This window comes from Lissotriton helveticus, chromosome 3_1 (genome assembly GCF_964261635.1).
Source record: "Lissotriton helveticus chromosome 3_1, aLisHel1.1, whole genome shotgun sequence".
Classification (NCBI taxonomy): domain Eukaryota; kingdom Metazoa; phylum Chordata; class Amphibia; order Caudata; family Salamandridae; genus Lissotriton; species Lissotriton helveticus.
In genome coordinates this window covers 294,994,879-295,013,030 of record NC_136061.1, presented here as the reverse complement: position 1 = coordinate 295,013,030, position 18,152 = coordinate 294,994,879, and positions in this window count along the sequence as shown.

Below are 18,152 nucleotides of genomic sequence, written 5' to 3'. Positions count from 1 at the left end.
AGTACTGGGGTGCCACCATTGTACGTTCGGTGCTGCGCAAGTACTGGGGTGCCACCATTGTACGTTCGGTGCTGCGCAAGTACTGGGGTGCCACCGTTGTACGTTCGGTGCTGTGGAAGTATTGGCACCATCGCCTGACTGGGGGGGGTGTTCGGCGTCGGGCCGGGGGCTGGGAAACCTCCTATCGGTGGAGGTGGGAGAGGCTCGTCCGCGTCGCCTCTCCCTCCCAGCCCAACTTGGACAAATTGTTGTGGAGGTACGTGCAGGACATCCCGCCGTCCAGGACTGCTGCGGCTGTGACGGAAGAGAAAAGGAAGAGGTGCCTCGTTCTCCTCTGGACATGTGGCGGGACTACCTTAGTCTTTCCAGGCCCGTTGCGGCCGGCCAAGGAGACATGTGGCGGGACTACCTGCAAACGCCCAGGCTGCAGGTTCCTGCCTCTCCTCCGGCTCCCCCATACGTTAAGATTTCCTGACCAAGAGTTGGCGGCCGGGCTCGCCTTATATGGGTTGCCGTTGGTTGGGCGTAGCCGTAACCCTGCCCTACTTTGGAAGGTTCCAGAATGGGGGGGGGGCGAATGTTCTGTTTGACTTTCATTTTCTACAGTTTATCGTTATTATTCCTTGTTTGTTGTGTTAAATTAAAAGTTCAAGTTCATTAATGGTCTACGGATTTTGTTTTACCATTTCTTTCTTTCCAGGTTGCTTTTATGCTAAGTTTCTGCTAACAGAGGTCGAGTAACACGGAAACACGTGTAGAGGGATGACGCAGACTTGTACATTACATACACACAAACTCAGACGGGGGACAGTACAAGTACGACATACAAAGACCCAAGACAAATATAAAAACGGTTATTGGTCACAATTATCTCTTTCCGTCTGTGAATTTTAAACGAGGCTGGGTTCCCGTCTTGACATTGCCCGACCTAGGAGAACTTGAGCATGCCGCTGAGATTTTCCTGGCGAAATCTGTGCCATCGGGCATAATCAAACGTGGTAGTTCTGTCTGGTCTGTCTATGTAAGTCGGGTTCTTCTTTGTCTCGCGCCTTTTCTCGTACTGTCGGTCTGTCGTTCTTGTCGGCCCTTTGCCTTTACTCACGCTCAGTAGAGTCGGGCATTGGGCTTTCCAGTGTCCGACATACCTACAAAAAGCGCATTGGTCTGACCCTAAGTCTGGTCGTCCTTTGCATAGTGTCGGGGGATAAGTTGTGGGTAGCGGTGTCCTGGGGTTGTCCTGTCGGTATATTTCTCTACTTGGTTTGTCCTCGTCTTTTCTCTGTCGTTTCGTAGCCTCTCTGCGCCACATACCGAGACTGTCGAGCATAATTGGCGTTGTCTTATTATTTCGAAGGGCTATTTCTAACGTTTCTATTTTATCAAGGTCAAAGGATCCTGCCAGTGGCCACTGTTTGTCTTGGCTATCTTCGGTATACCTGTGCCATAATTTATTATGAGCTATGGTGACTAACCCATAGTTTATGAACATGTCCTTATTAGGGGTGCCTTCTAGTGGAGCTATATGGTCCACCTCTAACACCCGGTCCGGGCTAAACAGGCTATTTATCAGTGGGGAGAAGACAGACATGACGGCTCGTAACGAGGGACTAAAAAAAGTCAGCACTGCCTATCTTATCACTAGGTGCAAAGACTAGACAGAATATTTCTATTCTACGTTGTTTGCAGGTAGTGAATACCTCATGGATCAAAAACCAAAAGACCGACAAATAACAATGGGGAGAATGAGTAGGACCGCAAAGATCTGCGTTACCTACCCTTTTCACTATCTGCAAAAAGGGTGGTCACTTCCCTGTTTGCAGACAGGGAATCTCCAGGAAACAATATTTTTGCGAACAACAGTTCAGTTTCAAGCAATTATTGAGTGGGGGAGAAAGAAAACAAGCGCGGCTGCTACCCTGCCTATCCTCCACTGCTTGCAAAGAGAGAGAGCCTGTTGTTTCTCCGTTTGCAGACAGTGAATCTCCAAATAAAAAAAATAAAAATAAAACGAGCAATACTAGTATTTTGAACAATCAGGCAATCAAACAAATTTTTTCGCAACTTGTCGTGGCAACACGACCTTACCCGGACCATGTGGACAGTTTCTTGTCTTCCGAATCCAGCGCCCGATCGTCCTCTTTTTCTCGTATTTCTCACGGCACTCCTGATGGTTCCCAGTCAGGACCGTAGATCACTCGAGAGAGGTCTGTTCGGAGCTAGTGAAGTTCGGATGATCGGCTGCCAGACGAGGGTCTATTGGGCAAGAGCTCTCCCGATCGTTGCAGTCGTTCACTCTGTCGTCGGGACCTCTCCCACTGGATCCACGAGTCGCTGATGGGCCCCACGCTTGGGACGCCAATTGTAAAAAAAACCTGAGTCGGGTCGGGGACAATCGATATTTGCCCGGCGGTATTGCCTCTGTGACCCTCTAGTTATTAAATCAAATGAAGAGGCAGGCGCTGGAGACTGGAAAGCAGGAAACAAGGTTTTCTTTATTCTCTCCGGAGGAGAACACAACGAAACGGACAGAAGGTATCGTTCTGAGGTGCTCTAACTGTATTCCTGAGGCCTGGCCTCTTATACGCACATTTATGACTTTATTGCAGATTACACATACATGTTAAAGCTTTGATGTACGGAAAAGACATTCTCGGAACTCCCCTTTGGGCCCGTTCCCATACACATTTACAGTTGAAGTCCCCACCCTAGTCACAACAGGTGATGAGCATCGCGCAGCTGGATAATCCGCCGATTCACGGAATGTGGGGGGTTTGATCGGGTCTCATGGGGTGGGGGGCTTTGATCAACCCGGGGATTCTTTGATGGGGGAAGCTTTCTATTGTACGGGGAGGGGCAAGGATGGTATCGGCAGAGCTGGGTGTCGGCTTGGGAACGGGGAGGACAAAACGGGTACACGGGGAAAAAAGGGGGTTTGCATCTAAGGGCCGGAGATCATGAAAGGAGAGCAGGGAGGTGTCGCGCTGGGAACAGGATGAGGGCCTGGGGCAGAGCAGCGCCGAAGAGGGGTTTATGACTCAAGGCAGGTGCAAGCAGGGGGTGGTCAGCGTGCAGGCTTAGCGAAGGCAAAGGGCTATGTCAGGGGCCAGCGGCATGCAAAAGGGTTTGTTCTGATCGGGGCATTTTAAAATGGCGGGCGCGCACGACAAAAGTGTGGCATCAGGGGAAGAGGCAAGATGGCGCAGATAATGTTCACCAAAACGTACTAATTTTCAACATTGCTGGTCCGCGACTGCCCTAGGCTTCGCTCACGCAAATTCCCAACTCAATTATTCTCCTTTGGCCCCACTAAGACCGCATGGGTGGCGATCCTGGTGGCACGACATTTTAAGGGTGAAGTCCTACATAAGAGTGCCGAGCAGAGCGGGAGACTGCTAGCGTACCGCTTTGCACTGGGGGGCCTCACGTTTACGATCGGGTCCCTATACGGCCCTAACGAAGGTCAGGAACAATTTTTCCACTCAGCCCTTAGAGACATCACAGACACGCCGGATAGGCATATTATACTAGGGGGGATTTCAACATGGTCTTTGACACGGTCCTGGATAGGTCTTCCCAACGCACTCACCAGGCTGGAGCGCTTTCTTCCAGTTGCACTGACCGAAAGACTGAGTTGGACCTCCATGATCTTTGGCACCGCACACATCCGCACGATAGGGAATACTCTTATTATTCCAATGCACACAAAACCTATGCCAGGCTGGACCACCTCTTAGTCTCCAGCCCAGTTTGCACTTTGTCCACCTCGACAGAGATAGGGGTAATCTCACTCTCGGACCATGCACGAGTCACTACCACACTCACTCTACCATCGGCATCATATGCTCCCAGGGTGTGGCGTCTTAGAGACGCGTTACTACATAGGAAAGATGTGGTGAAACACATTCAGGACACTATCCAAGACTACCTGTCCCACAACGCTAACTCTGACACGACCCGGGCGACACAATGGGCGGCCATGAAGGCGGTCACCTGTGGGGAATTTTTGGCTCTTTCCTCCGCAGAGAATAGAGACAGGCAACACAAGCGTGATGACCTCATGCAGCGCGTCCATGAACTTGAGCAAATACATCAACAAACTGGGGCACCCAGAATTTGGAAGCAACTCAAAGTCACACGACAACTTCTAGCAGCTCTAGATATGGACCGTGCGGAGTTCGCAGCCCTGAGGCTGCGACATGCCAATTACACCGGAGGGGATAGATGTGGCCGCCTACTGGCGAATAGAATCCGAGTTGCACGCCAACAACAGAAGGTCAAAGAACTCTCCCGCCCCAATGGATCCACAGTCACAGAAGACGCCCAGATCGCGGAAACTTTCCGCAACTTTTACGCTACCCTTTATACAAGCAGCCCGTTGGCCGACTCGGCGACGTCCGAATACTTGGACTCAGTCACACTTCCCTCTCTAGCACCCTCCCAATCGGAATATCTGGAAAGGGATATCCGTATTGAAGAAGTGATTTCCGCCATTGCTAAACTCAAGCTGGGGAAAGCTCCGGGTCCGGATGGCTTTACAGCCATCTTTTACAAAACGTTTTGCGCTACGCTAGCACCGATTCTCACCCGCCTTTTCAACACCTTTTCTGAACCCGGCGCCATCCCACCTGACCTCCTGCGTGCGTCCCTTACAGTCATTCCCAAGCCAGGGAAGGATAGGGCTAAATGCAGGCCGATATCGTTAGTAAACGTAGACCTTAAATTATACACGGGAATCCTGGCGGCCCGGTTGGTCCCTCACCTACCGGGCCTCATAGACCCAGACCAAGCGGGCTTCATCCCGGAACGGCAGACGGTGGATAACACCAAACGGGTCGTCCACCTCATAGAACAAGCCTCCCGAGTGCCAGGGGAAAGAATGATGCTAGTGGTGGACGCCGAAAAGGCGTTCGACTGGGTTCACTGGCCTTACCTAGAACGAGTCATGGCGAAGGTTGGAATTGGGGAGAAGTTCTGCACCCTCATTTTTAATTGTTACAAATTCCCCACGGCAGTGGTACGAGTGAATGGTTATAGCTCGGAGAGTTTTGATATCGAGAGAGGCATGAGGCAGGGGTGCCCGCTATCACCCCTATTATTTGCCCTATATATGGAGCCATTCGCTCAGAGAATTTGCCAAAACCGTGCAGCAACAGGGATAGCGTTTGGCGGCTTCACACACACCATCAGTCTCTATGCGGACGATGTCCTGATTTCGCTAGACAATCCGCGGGCGGCCCTGCCGGCTTGCATAGCGGAGTTGGATACCTTTGTTGATATGGCCGGGTTCAGAATGAACGTGGACAAGTCAATAGCTCTAGACTTGTCCCTGTCCCCCTCCACAAAAGCCTATCTACAGAATCTCTTGCCCATCCGATGGACATCCGGCACAGTGCCGTATCTGGGGATCCAGCTGGCCCCCATACTCACAACCATGACGGCGGCCAACTATACGGCTTTCCAAGGGAGGATACGTGAGGAGTTAGGCCGCTGGAAACTTCCCCCTTTCTTGGTTGGGCAGGATCGCAGCGGTCAAAATGACTGTCTTGCCCCAAATCCTCTACCTCTTCAGGGCATTACCGCTGCAGCCGCCTGCAGGATGGATCCGGCAAACACAAGCAGACCTCACCCACTTTATTTGGCAAGGCCGGAAGCCGAGAATGAAAAAGGCACTGGCCATGTTGGCCCCAGAATCAGGGGGTTTGGGGGTACCGGACTTGCGCAAATACTACCAGGTGGCGCAATTGCGCTACTTGGTAGAATGGAGTAAGTGGGAGTCGGAGAAGCACTGGCTCTTTCAGGACCAGGCAGTAGCAGGGCACCCATTACAAGAAATCCCCTTTCTTCGAAAGGCCCACCGGCCCCCTAACCTTTACGCCTCGTTTGTCACACGGGTTCCTTTGAAGGTCTGGGACGCCACCCAGGCCATTCACGAACTTACCACTTTCCCCTCTCCACTTACGCCATTGGTCGATAACCCCGACTTCACACCAGGCTTAGATAAGGGAGCCTTCACGCACTGGCGATCAGTGGGGTGCCGTTTCTTCTACCACATCTATGGCCAGACGGAGTACTTCCCTTCCCACTCTTTAAACAGGAATATAATTTTCCTGAGACGGAACGGATGAGCTACACGCTAGTCTGACACTGGGCACTCCAGCCACAAGTGAGGGAGACAGCAGATAGGAAATTCCAGCCGTATGAAAGATGGTTTCTAACCCGCACCTCTGACACCAAATTAATATCCAACCTCTACAAATTATTACAAACCCCACCAACACACCTCTACAACCCAGGCAGGGAACGCTGGGAACGTGAATTAGGCAGGACCCTTAGCCATAAGGCATGGGACCAGATATCTTATAGAGCGTGCCACTCTGCGTACCACACTGGGCTCACGGAGACACTAAGTAAAATATCCACATATTGGTATTACACCCCAGAACGGACACATGAGATGGACCGCAGTAAAGACAAAAACTGATGGCAGGGTTGTGGTCACACGGGCACCCTGCTGAACCTCTTATGGGACTGTCCTCTTCTCCACTCATACTGGACGCAGGTAATAGACGACATTGACACCCATTTCCAAACAGAACTACCCCGATTCCCTGCCTATACCTTGCTGGGGCTCCCTAATTCACTGACATATCCCTTACGCTCGCGCAGGGGGTGCCAGATGGCCATTGCCCTAGGTTCCGCAATACAGAACATCCTTACACACTGGCGCACTACTACGGTTCCCTCCACTACCGGCTGGTTACATAGGATGTGGTATGTATTAGGGATGGAAAACCTGTCACCTTAGCCGGCGATGTAGATAAATATGATGACCTCTGGCAACCATTTCGCTCACTGTTGGTCACCGAATTTAGGGAACTCACCTGCCCGAGATACCTCCGACTGTTGCGGCTCACGGGGCCCAAAGAGGTGGACTCCTAAGGAGGTTGCGAGTGGAGAGTCCCTCACAGGCTAGAGGGGAGGGGGGCAACTGGGGGTGGATTCGAGCACTGGACGGGGGGGCGAGGGGGAGGGAGGGAACGGGGAGTTGGGGGGGTGGGTGACAGAGTTTCCTTTTGGGGGTTTTTTCGCAGCACTTCTTGTATACTTATGCCTTTTTTGGTCGGGTTGGTTTTTGAATGCTATGCCCGCCCTTATTTGGGCTTTACTTGCCTTTCAAACGCCCCATTCCAATGTCCGACCAGATAGCATATGTAATGTATGTGTTGTTTTATATGTGCTGCTTTCAATAAAAAGAGTTCATCCTAAAATCAGCTGAACAACGAATTTCAATTTACTCACCTGTTATCAGACGAGAACCCAGTGCTGCATCTTTTAGCCCAGCACTGACCCTGAAAAGTAATTTTAACCGTACTTACCAGTAACTTGTATTTCCTTCCATAGGAATCCATTCTCTGGTTTTCACCAGAAAAGTTTCTGTGTCGATTTTAACAAACTGCAAATATTCCTTAAAATGGCACACTGACTCACCTCCTGTGGGAATGTCCCGCCTTGCAAGAGTACTGGAAAGTTGTCCTGGACGACATTGATTACACGTTCGACACTGAGATCCCACGCTTCCCAGCTTACACACTTCTAGGGCTCCCCAATGCGCTTACATTCCCCCTGAGATCAGTTCGCGGCAAACAGATGGGCATCGCTATGCAGGCAGCGTCACAACACGTCCTGTCGCTCTGGGGCTCCACTACCCCACCCACCCACACTGGCTGGCTACACAAGTTGTGGTTCACGTTAGGTATGGAACGGATTCAGGCCACGCTCACACATACATCTGACTCATTCCGAACTACTTGGCAACCGCTCCTGACGTTGCTCTCCAGGGAATTCCATGAAATCACTTGCCCGAAGTACCTTCGCATCCTCCGCCTTACAGACTGCATGGTGGACCAAACGCGACCAGAGATACCTTGATACCCTTAGATTAGCTATGGCTCACACGATTACTATGGAAGAATGGCGTACTGGTGGGGTGGTGGGAGGGCGTTGAAGTTGGGTGTTGGGGGGGGAGGCGGGTTTTCAGGGCTGGCTTTTTATTTGTTGCTCCGACTAGGGGCTTCTCTCGATCTCCGGGCAACGCATCTCCATCTGGGCATGATCATCCTGCTCACCTAATGCTTATTAGAGAAGACGTGTCTGTCTGTTTCGCTTGCCTAATTTGCCTGCTGATTGTCCATTGCTATGCCCTGCCTGTTTTTTCTGTTTTAAAACTTAATAAAAATACTTTGAAATTAAAATTGCCTGTATGACTTAAACGCATTCTTTCAATTGTTTACAGAAGAAGCACCAGTGCTGGATCCAGGATCCAACACTGAGAAAGAAAAGGCAAAGATAGCACTACTTACTTGCTACGTGAATTTCCTCCCATAGAATAACATCGGTAATTCTATGTGAAAAAGTTTCGAAGTGTCAACTTTTAAAATGCAATAATATTCCTTAAAAATCACTACTGTAACCAAAACGCTTTTACTCAACTGTTTACAGGAGATGTCCCAGGACTGAATCTAGAATCCAGTCCTGTATTTAGAAAAGTAATCCTTAAAGTAACTAATTGCATTTAACTAGAAATTCTCATTGAGCTCAATGTTGCATTGTATTTGAAATTGTGTTGCCCATTGCAACAACTGTATATACTGTACTTAAAAGTCTATTGCTTATCTGCAAAGTATTTAAACTAAAGTAATTCATTCTGAGAAAGTATATTTTGATACCTTGTTGGTTCTAAAATAAAACAACTATATATTTTGATACAAAACAATTGGCCGAGAGTTAAGTTTTTGAGTGTGTGAGACCATTTGCTGACTGAGGGTGTACAACAAATGCTTTGCACTGTCCTCTGATACTGCCTTGCTGCTCGACCAAGCTACCACTTTAGAATCAATCGTTTTTATTGAGCAGTATAATGGCATATAACACAGCTTAGCTGCCTACATCCACTAGCCGGCAGAGCAAGAGCTAATAGTATGCGACACAGCCGTTGGGTCTACACCCAGGAGGGCAACCCGGCGAGAGCGCCTGCGATGCCAGGAGGAACAGCTAGCACTATTAGCAGTCTACTGTGGTTAAGGATAGTAACAGAAACAATAAATTAAACGAACCCCTCCCCACCCCCCACCTTTTCCCCCACCCCCTCCTCCCCACCACCCTCCTCCGAATCAGCCTCACCTACCCCCCCCCAAATACTCTAAGCTACCCCCACCCCCATCCCGTCCCAGATCCTCTGGCTTGCTGGATTGCACCCTAAGGCGCCATCGTAATAAGTTGCAGAATCTGCAGGTACTTTGGGCATGTTACCTCGCGCATATCTCGAGACAGGAGATGAATGAATGGCTCCCACAGCTCTGCATAGTCTGCTCCCCTGCCATCTATACACATTGAAAGTCTTTCCATCGCCAATAGGTACCACAGTCCCTGGGGTCAGGAGAATCAGCGGAATGCCATTGCACCAGGATAACTAAGCGCGCTGCTAACAGGGCTAGAGCGATCTGCTTACCCCTTAGAGAGCGCAAGGGAAACACTTTTGCATGCGGGAGCCCTAGTAGCACGTGTTCAGGGGCCCTGGGGAAGGTGATGTGGAACGCGCCACCTATATCGTCAAGGACCGCCTTCCAATAGCGCTCTAGCTTCGGGCAGTGCCAGAGCAGGTGCGTCAAGGTGCCCGTAGCACCACATCCCCACCAACACAGGCCCGAGCATTTCGGGTCCCATGACTTAATACGAGCTGGGGTATAGTACCAGTATGCCACCGCATTATAGGCCGATTCAGCCCCTGCAACATTGGCAGCGGTGTAACGCGCGCAGTAGAACATCCTCTCCCACTCTTAATGCGAGAATGGGTGCCCCAGATCCGTCTCCCAACAAACCTGCGCTTTAGTACGCGGGGCCTTATGCCTCGCAATGATCATGGCGTATAGGTCAGATATAAGTTTGCGATCATCTTTTTTGCAGATCACCCAAAGTTCTAGGGCAGTCAGTGGGCGGGACATGTCGGCAATATTAGGTGAATGAGAGATCCAATGTGCAACCTGTGAATAGGGAAAGGCATCAGATTCGGGGAGGGAGAAGTGGTCCAGGCAAAGCGAGGAGAACGAGATTAGTCCGTCTAGGTCAAAGAGGTGACCCACTCTCTTGCAGCCTGCCTCCCGCCAGCACTGATAGACCGGGGAGGAACAACCAGGCGGGAAGTCTGGATTATCAACAATAGGTGTCATGGGCGACGGGAAGGCGGTCCAGCCCCTACACCGCGCCAATTGGTCCCACGCTTTCATGGTGGGGGACGTCACTGGGGACGAATATAGGCCCCAAGCTCTATGTTTTCGAGGGAGCCAGATTTCTCGCCAAATGTTGCAGCCCGCAACCGCCTGGTCCATGAAGTTCCAGTGCTTGCTGGAATAGGGCCTGTTCCATTCAAGGATAAACCACAGACAGGCCGCTTGGTAATACGCCTGCAGTGAGGGAAACCCTAGCCCCACGCTGGCCTTAGGGGCCGTGAGCACTGAGGAGGCAAGCCGTGGACGTTTGTAATTCCATAAGAACTTGGTAATCAGCCCCTGCAGCGTCCATATAGATCCCGGCGGGGGGCTTAGAGGCAACAGCTGGAAAAGATATAGGATGCGGGGAAGAACCGTCATTTTGACTGCGGCTAGCCTGCCAAACCAGGCGAGCTGGAGACGGGACCATTCTGACAAGGATTTGGTTGTCTGATTAATTAAGAGTTTGTAGTTGAGAGAGACTGTCCGCGCAATAGAGGGGGCAAGGCGAATCCCCAAGTACGGGATGTCCTATTGCACCCACTGAAAGGCAAAATCCTTCTGGAGGTCCTGCACATCAGCAGCCGGGACCGATACATTAAGGATCTGTGACTTGGAAAAGTTAACCTTAAAACCTGCAACGTCACCAAATTCGCGTTCTGTGGAGAGGTGTTGCAAGGAAGTGTGAGGGCGCGTAAGTGAAAGAATCACGTCATCGGCGCAGAGACCGATTTTGTGCGTGTCTGCACCAAATCGCCCCCCCCTCTATGCCGCCACTGAACCGCACTCTCTGGGCAAAGGGCTCCATATAGAGCGCAAAGAGCAATGGCGAGAGGTCCCCGCGGTAGACCAACACGGTGCACTCGGTCCATCTGAATACCCTGCAGGTCCTCCTCATTAAGAACGTGCCTGAAGAGTGCCTCAACATACTCTCGCAGATCTGACCCCTCGCCCTTCCAAGGCACCGCCCTTATCCGAATGTTATTGCGGCGGGACCTATTTTCTAAGTCCTCGGCGTGGGCTTGTAGGTCCAGATTCTGTTCAGTCAGGCGGAGCACGTCCTGCTGGAGCCGATGAATATCCTCCGCCGTCCCCAGATCATGCTCCTCCAGGGTAGTGACCCGCTACCCCACACCATCCACGTCTCGCTACACCTCCCGCAAATCAGATGCAAGCTGAGAGCGTAGTTCCGCGATGTCTTCCTTAATCGCAGAGAATAGCTCAACCATGAAGGCCTTGTTCGCTGGGGCCTCCGGATATTCCCTCCGCGGAATCACCTCCGCCGCCGGCGATGCATGTTGCACTGCCCCCTATAGGGTCCCATCTTTCACCATCTTGTCTTTCTTGACCCTGTTCTTCGCCATAGTCGCCTCCGAGGGGGCCTATTAGCAAGCCAAGCAAACGATGAGGGTCGCGTCGCCTAGGCCCCTTCCTGCGGCACCTCTGCCGGCTTCCAGGCAGCTCCAAGCGCACGGCTTCGCTAGAGCCAGCCCCAGTCCCAGCGCCGGGCTCACGCGTCAACTCCCAGCAAGCCAAGCACTCCGCCGGGCGTAACTCAGGAGGAGTCTTCAGGGCCTTGTGAGCTACTACGGTCCGGCACTGAGAGAGCAACAGGGCCACGACCAATCCTAGGCCTCTCCCAGCCTCTTCAGCCCTACTTGCACCCCGGGGGGGACCGATTACTGACTGGGCCACCCCACCTCTCTCAGTCCACCAGCCGCCGTCCGCGACCCGTGGATCGAGCCCTTTTCAACCCTGGGGGCCCCTTTAAGCTCCTCTCCTCACCTCCAAGCGTCTCTCAGGGCCTACGCGGCAGGATTCAAGCCGGCTATGGGCCCCCGGCTTCACGGGGCCCCCGGTTGCTGCTCATGGAGGCAACCCCCGGTGTCGCTCCTTCCGCAACATCCACTACGCATTCGCCCTCTCTGGGTACTCAGGGACGGGCCGGGCGCTCTGGCGCCACACCGCAAACTACCACCCGCAGGCGTCCACTCAGCCAGGGCCAGGAGGGGCACAGCTCACCCGCCTGCAGAGATTGAGCGGGGGGGCAGCAGATCCAACCCGGGCACCCCGTGCTGGTCAGCGACACCACACACAGTTCCGGGGGCAGGGGAAGAGCCCCTCCACCAGCGCTAGGCCCCTCTGACTCACCGCGAGTTTCCGGCCTGCCTCATTCCCCGGTCTGCCGCCAGCAGGTCGCGTAACTGATCTGGCCACCCTGCCCCCATCGGGCCCTGGGCGCTGCTCCGCACTCCCGCTTCGGCCAGCCACAAGATCCTCCAGGCGGCCGCCGGACTGCGGATCAACCCACAGGTAGTCTCGGGCGGCCTTCCCCTCCTCTCCGCTCAGGACGGGCCAGAGTCTCCGTCGGGCGCCAGTGAGCACCCGTGCCCCAACTCGCCACCGTCACCTTCACCACGGGGACTCGACAGGCCCCCCTGCCGCACCGGTCACCAGTCGCTCTCTTTTGTCTAGGCTGGTGACGCACAGCGACAGGCCCCAGCGCTCTCACAGGTGCCGCTCTGAGCCCTTCCGCTCCGCAGTGATGAGAGGCCACCTCGCTTCGCCAGCCACGAGGCCCTCTCGGCTCGCCGCTCGTCTGTGCCGCACCTCGGCACACTTCCGTAATCGGCCCCAATGTTGGCAATAATGGCACCAGCCACTGTCGGGCGGCACCCTGACCCACGGCACCGTCGGTTCTGGCGTGGATGGGCGCCTAACAGGGCGATATTCAAAGCTGATGCAATTTGCGGCGCCGGAGGGACTAAAAGCACGCCCTACTCCGCCGCCATCTTGGCCACGCCCCAAGCTATCACTTTAGAGAGTAAGGTTATATCTTACTTTAGCCTCTGCCAAACCTCTGGGGACTGTGGACTCTGTACACACTATACCTTACTTTGGTCCAGTATATACAGAGCCACTTCCTTACAACCCGCATATACATATTGGCAAAATAAATAGAAAAATATATATACAAAACCTACGAGAAAGGAGCCACATATGGTTAGCTGTAAGGAAGTAGTTTGAGAAAAATGTTTTTACAATTTATTTGGTGTAGTACTTGTGAGAAGTTGGCCTGGCATATGGTGTCCACTATTCTAGTGGGCACCTTGCACCAGTCCAAATGACCCCTTATTGATGGCTGGTTAAAGACAACCTTATAGAAAGCTATCCTAGTGGTAGCTGTGGAGAGCAGCCTTCAGGCTAAGTCTTGAAGGAATGTAAGGCAGCTTGTTTTACTATTTTATAATCTTGTGAATGACCAAATGAAAAGAGAACCCCACCAGGTATATATAAAAAATGAATGTATTTATTCTAAACACATCCCTCTAGTCTCTTTATGAGGCTAGAGGCAAAAGTACATTCAGTAAACTTAATAGCACATAGTAAATTAGCACAATATACGTTGAGCCCTAGGGGCGTACCAAACCATATACCAATAAAGTGGTATAAGAACCACGACTTGCATAGCTACAAGGCCTAAAGCCTTTAGAACCCCTGGGGCCACCAGGAACCACCCAAGGTAATGACACAGGAGACCCATGGGCGACGCGTGCTGTGTGTAAACACAGCTGCGAATCACCATTAACTTCTATGTGGAAAGTCGCGGTTGGAATCAAAGAGAAAGGACACTTAGAAGAGGACTATGAGCAAACCCCTTTAGAACTAGGAGGTTCTACAGTCAACACCCATGGGAGCACCGGAGTACTCGACTTACCTCATCCAGGGAAGCCGGGTGCATGGATGTCTTTTCATGTCGTGTTTCGTCATCGTTTACAATGGCGATCTACTGCAAAGTGCTGCTGGGGTCCAAGTGGAAAGTGTTCGGAGGGATCGAGGCCTGGATCAGAGATGTGAAGAACCTGAAAGCAGAGGGGACAGAGTCTGGGTCCCTTGCCAGTGACCAGGAAGGCGATGAGCGGATGCCCACAGATGTCGAGTGTTTTCAGGTGAAGAAGGTGAAGCTTGACTCTTCAGCGACGAGGTCCCGGAGACGTCAACGATGACCAGGAGCTGGATTCGAGCTGTCCCACAAAGGATGTCGAGTGCTGCGGTGTCGGTGCCTGGATTGGACCCAACAAGCCTTGGCAACAGCAACCCAATCAGAAAGCAGAGATAGGCTTCTGTGCAGACCAGCAAGGTCTGGGTGACTCACCACTTGGTAGGGAGTCAGGGCACGTCTGGAGCAACCAGGAAAGCCCAAGAAAAAGTAGGATTACCTTTGAGGGGACCCACCAGAAGATGGACCAGGGATCGCAAAGGAGCCTCGAGCGGAAATGCAAGAAGCGGGCCCACAGAACACTCGTGGAGTGTAGGCCCACAATCTTCGGTGCAGATGCTGCTCGGAGCTTGGGCTACAAGTAACCCCTAAGAACATCTTGGGGAAATATCTGGAAGTTAATGCACTTAACAAATGTGCACGGTGTCAGGAGTTCTGGTACCACGTCACTCGTGAGGGCTGCAGGTCTCAGCTTTGCTAGGGACTCGGGTCGGCCTTAGAGAAGTCTGAAAATCCTCCTCCTGGGCTGCAGGTACTTCGGAGTCCGGCGGGAGCTTCAAAGATGCAGACGGGCAAATGCTTAGTTGTAGCCTGTTTGAACAGGGGAGTCACTCCTTGACCCCAAGGGAGATTCTTCTGTCCTCTAATCGTTAGTAGAGCATCGAAGTTCCAAGATTGTGTTTCAGAGTTTCGTCCAGGTGAAATCTAAAGTCCTGTTGCCAGGGGCCTCTTACTTATAGTGAAGAAAGGGGTTGGACATACTCTGGGGACCCACCTATGGGAGGGTCAGGAAAGATGGGTGGCTACACCAATTTCTTTTGTCCAGTTCGCGCCACAGAGCACCCCTGCAACCGGTTTGAACTGGGGTATGTACAGGGACACCAGTGTGCCCCCATCACTCTCTGAAAAGCATTCTCTGCACCCACCCAGCCCCAATACACTGAAGCCTGTCTGGGAGGTTGTTACACCTCTGTGTGACAGGAACCCTATTGTCCAGGCCTCCCCTGCCGGAGTTTCATTCAGCCAGGGCCTGTTTAAACTCTTACCGGACAGACCAGTGTGTACATGTCTTCTCCCTCTAGAAGGGTGGAATTCTACCCCTACTGCCAGAACTGGCGGGGGTGGGGGTAGGATTCCAAAGTGTTTGACACAGAACACGACATGTTTCTGTGCAGCCATTCCAAAGTTAGCATTTATCGTGAGATTATAATGCACTTAAGAGTGTATGGTCTGGCTGCATCACAGAACAGCCTCCGAGATTAGAATCCGAAAGCTGCAGAGGTGTCCTGCTCATGCATGGGCACCCTTTCACACAAAACCGAGCACTCTGCGTTCAGGATTGATAAGGCCTGCCATAGGAGTGACTGATAGGTTTATATGTGTCAATGATTAAAGGTAGATATAGGTAACCTATATCTTAGTAAGGGGTGCATGCACCACCTTACCCTGGCTGCAGTAGCAGTCCTGTGGTGCCATTTTGGAAGGCTTCCCAGGTATGGCATGATACATGCTTCAGCCCCTGGTAGGCCTCTGGGGTACCTATGCCCTTAATACCTAAGGTACCATATACTAGGGACTCACAAGGGTAACTCAGTAACCAATCTGGAGTATACCTAATGTACATGCAATCAATTTAGAGAGGAAGCAGCTAGACTGGGGTCCTGGATAGCAGGGCCCCAGCCAGACTAAAGTCGAGAAACAGTGAAACACCAGCAAAAAGTGGGGGTAACCATAGTAAGCAAATCCTACTCTCCTACACAACTAGGACTGGGTGGGGGAGAAACACGTGTACATATAGACAAATAGATATACATGTGTTAAACCTGGGATCCCTGGTTGGCTGAGGTAGGTACACCACAAATGGACTCCACAGTTCGTAATGCTAGAATAAGGCACTTTGCAATGTAACAATAATGCAACTCGTAATGCCTGAATCAGGCACTTTGCAATGTAACAATAATGCAACTCATAATGCTAGAATCAGGTACTTTGTAATGTAAAAATTATATAATGTGTAACACACTAATCAGGTAATTCGTTATGCAGGAATAATGCAATGCGTAATACGCTAATCATGTAGTTTGTTATGCAGAAACAATGCAATGTGTAATATGACAATCAGGTAGTTTGTTATGCAGAAATAATGCAATGTGTAATACGACAATCAGGTAATTCGTTATGCAGAAATAATGCAATGCGTAATACACTCCAGCACTGATCACGGTGCTCAGGCGGTCTCTCCTTGTACTACCTCTCCGTCCGCCTCTGTCAATAGTTGCCCCCACACGGGTATGATGTGAACAAAAAGTGCAGCTCTGCACTCCAGCCCCAGTACTGCCACACCTTTGGCAAGTACGGGCCACGAAACGAGCCGAAGCAGAGGCTCGCACTGCAGGAATGGGAGAGGCCAAGAGAGTTTTCCTCCGAGCCTGCACCCCTCCCCAGGCGTCCACACGTTACCTGGGGGGCGGTACCTCGCTCTCCTCTTCCTGCAACTTGGGCCTCCAATGCAATGTTTGTGAATTCCGGGCAGTGGGACTCGGGCCCTCCTCGACAAGGTTGATTTGAGGTCCCGCTCTGACAACGGCGGGCTCGGACCGGCGACTCAGCTCCTCCGGGGCTGCCGGTCCGGGCCGTTGCTGCTATGAAGATCTCAGCCTGCACAGAGCACACACACACAGCGTCGCTGAGACTCCCTTGAGCTTCAGGTGCACAATCACAGGGTACTCCTCACGAAGGTCTCAGGCTGCACGAAGCACACAAACACAGCGTCGCTGAGACTCACTTGAAATCCGGGTGCACGATTACAAGGCAATCCTCACGAAGATCTCAGGCTGCACAAAGCACGTGCACACAGTGTCGCTGAGACTCCCTTAGACTCCGGTGTGCACTTTAACAAGGCAATCGTCACGAAGGTCTCAGGCTGCACAAAGCACACGCATACAGCGTCGCTGAGACTCACTTGGACTCCGGTGTGCGCACAATAACAAGACAATCCTCATGAAGGTCTCAGGTTGCAAAAAGCACACACACAGCGTAGCTGAGACTTGCTTGGACTCCAGGTGCCCACGATCACAGGGCACTTCTTAAGAGGGTCTCAGGCTGCACAAATCACACTCACACAGCATCGCTGAGACTCACTTGGACTCCGGTGCACACAATAACAAGGCAATCATCACAAAGGTCTCAGGCTGCAAAAAGCACACACACACAGCGTTGCTGAGTCTTGCTTGGACTCCAGGTGCCCGCGATCACAGGGCACTTCTTAAGAGGGTCCCAGGCGGCAAAAAGCACACACACACAGCGTCGCTAAGACTCTCCTGGAAACTTTTGTGTTCCTGAGTTTCCGCAACAGTCAGCCAGCTCACCTCAGGCCCTTGAGGATAAGTTACCTCCAGACACAGCAAAAGTCCTTTCAAGCAGGGGAACACAGCACACAGCAATGTCCCTTAAGCCGCTCCTTGATTAAAGCAGCAAACTGCAGGCCAGCCTCAGAACACACAACAAGGGTCAGTCCTTTCCTTCAGTCTCTTCAGCTGTTTCTTCCTTGGCAAAGTTTCCTCTTGACCACAAAGTAGCTTCAGTCTTGTTCACTCTTGATCAAGCCATCTCTCCAAAGTTCAGGGGCTTCAGCTCTCATAATTATACCCTTAAATGTCTTTGAAGTCTTTGTGTTCAGGGTGCACTGACCCCTGTTCAAGCCAGTTCTGGGTGCCTCCCTGACAGTGACACCTTCTGCCTTTGATTAATGGGGGTCTGGATTCTCAATCACTCAGCAGGAGATGGAACCATTGTTTTATGGCCGCAACCCAGGCCTCTTCACCTCTAGGGCTACCCCTCCCCCTACACCCCAGATGCAGGTCAGCCTGTTGCTGTCTCACCTCCTC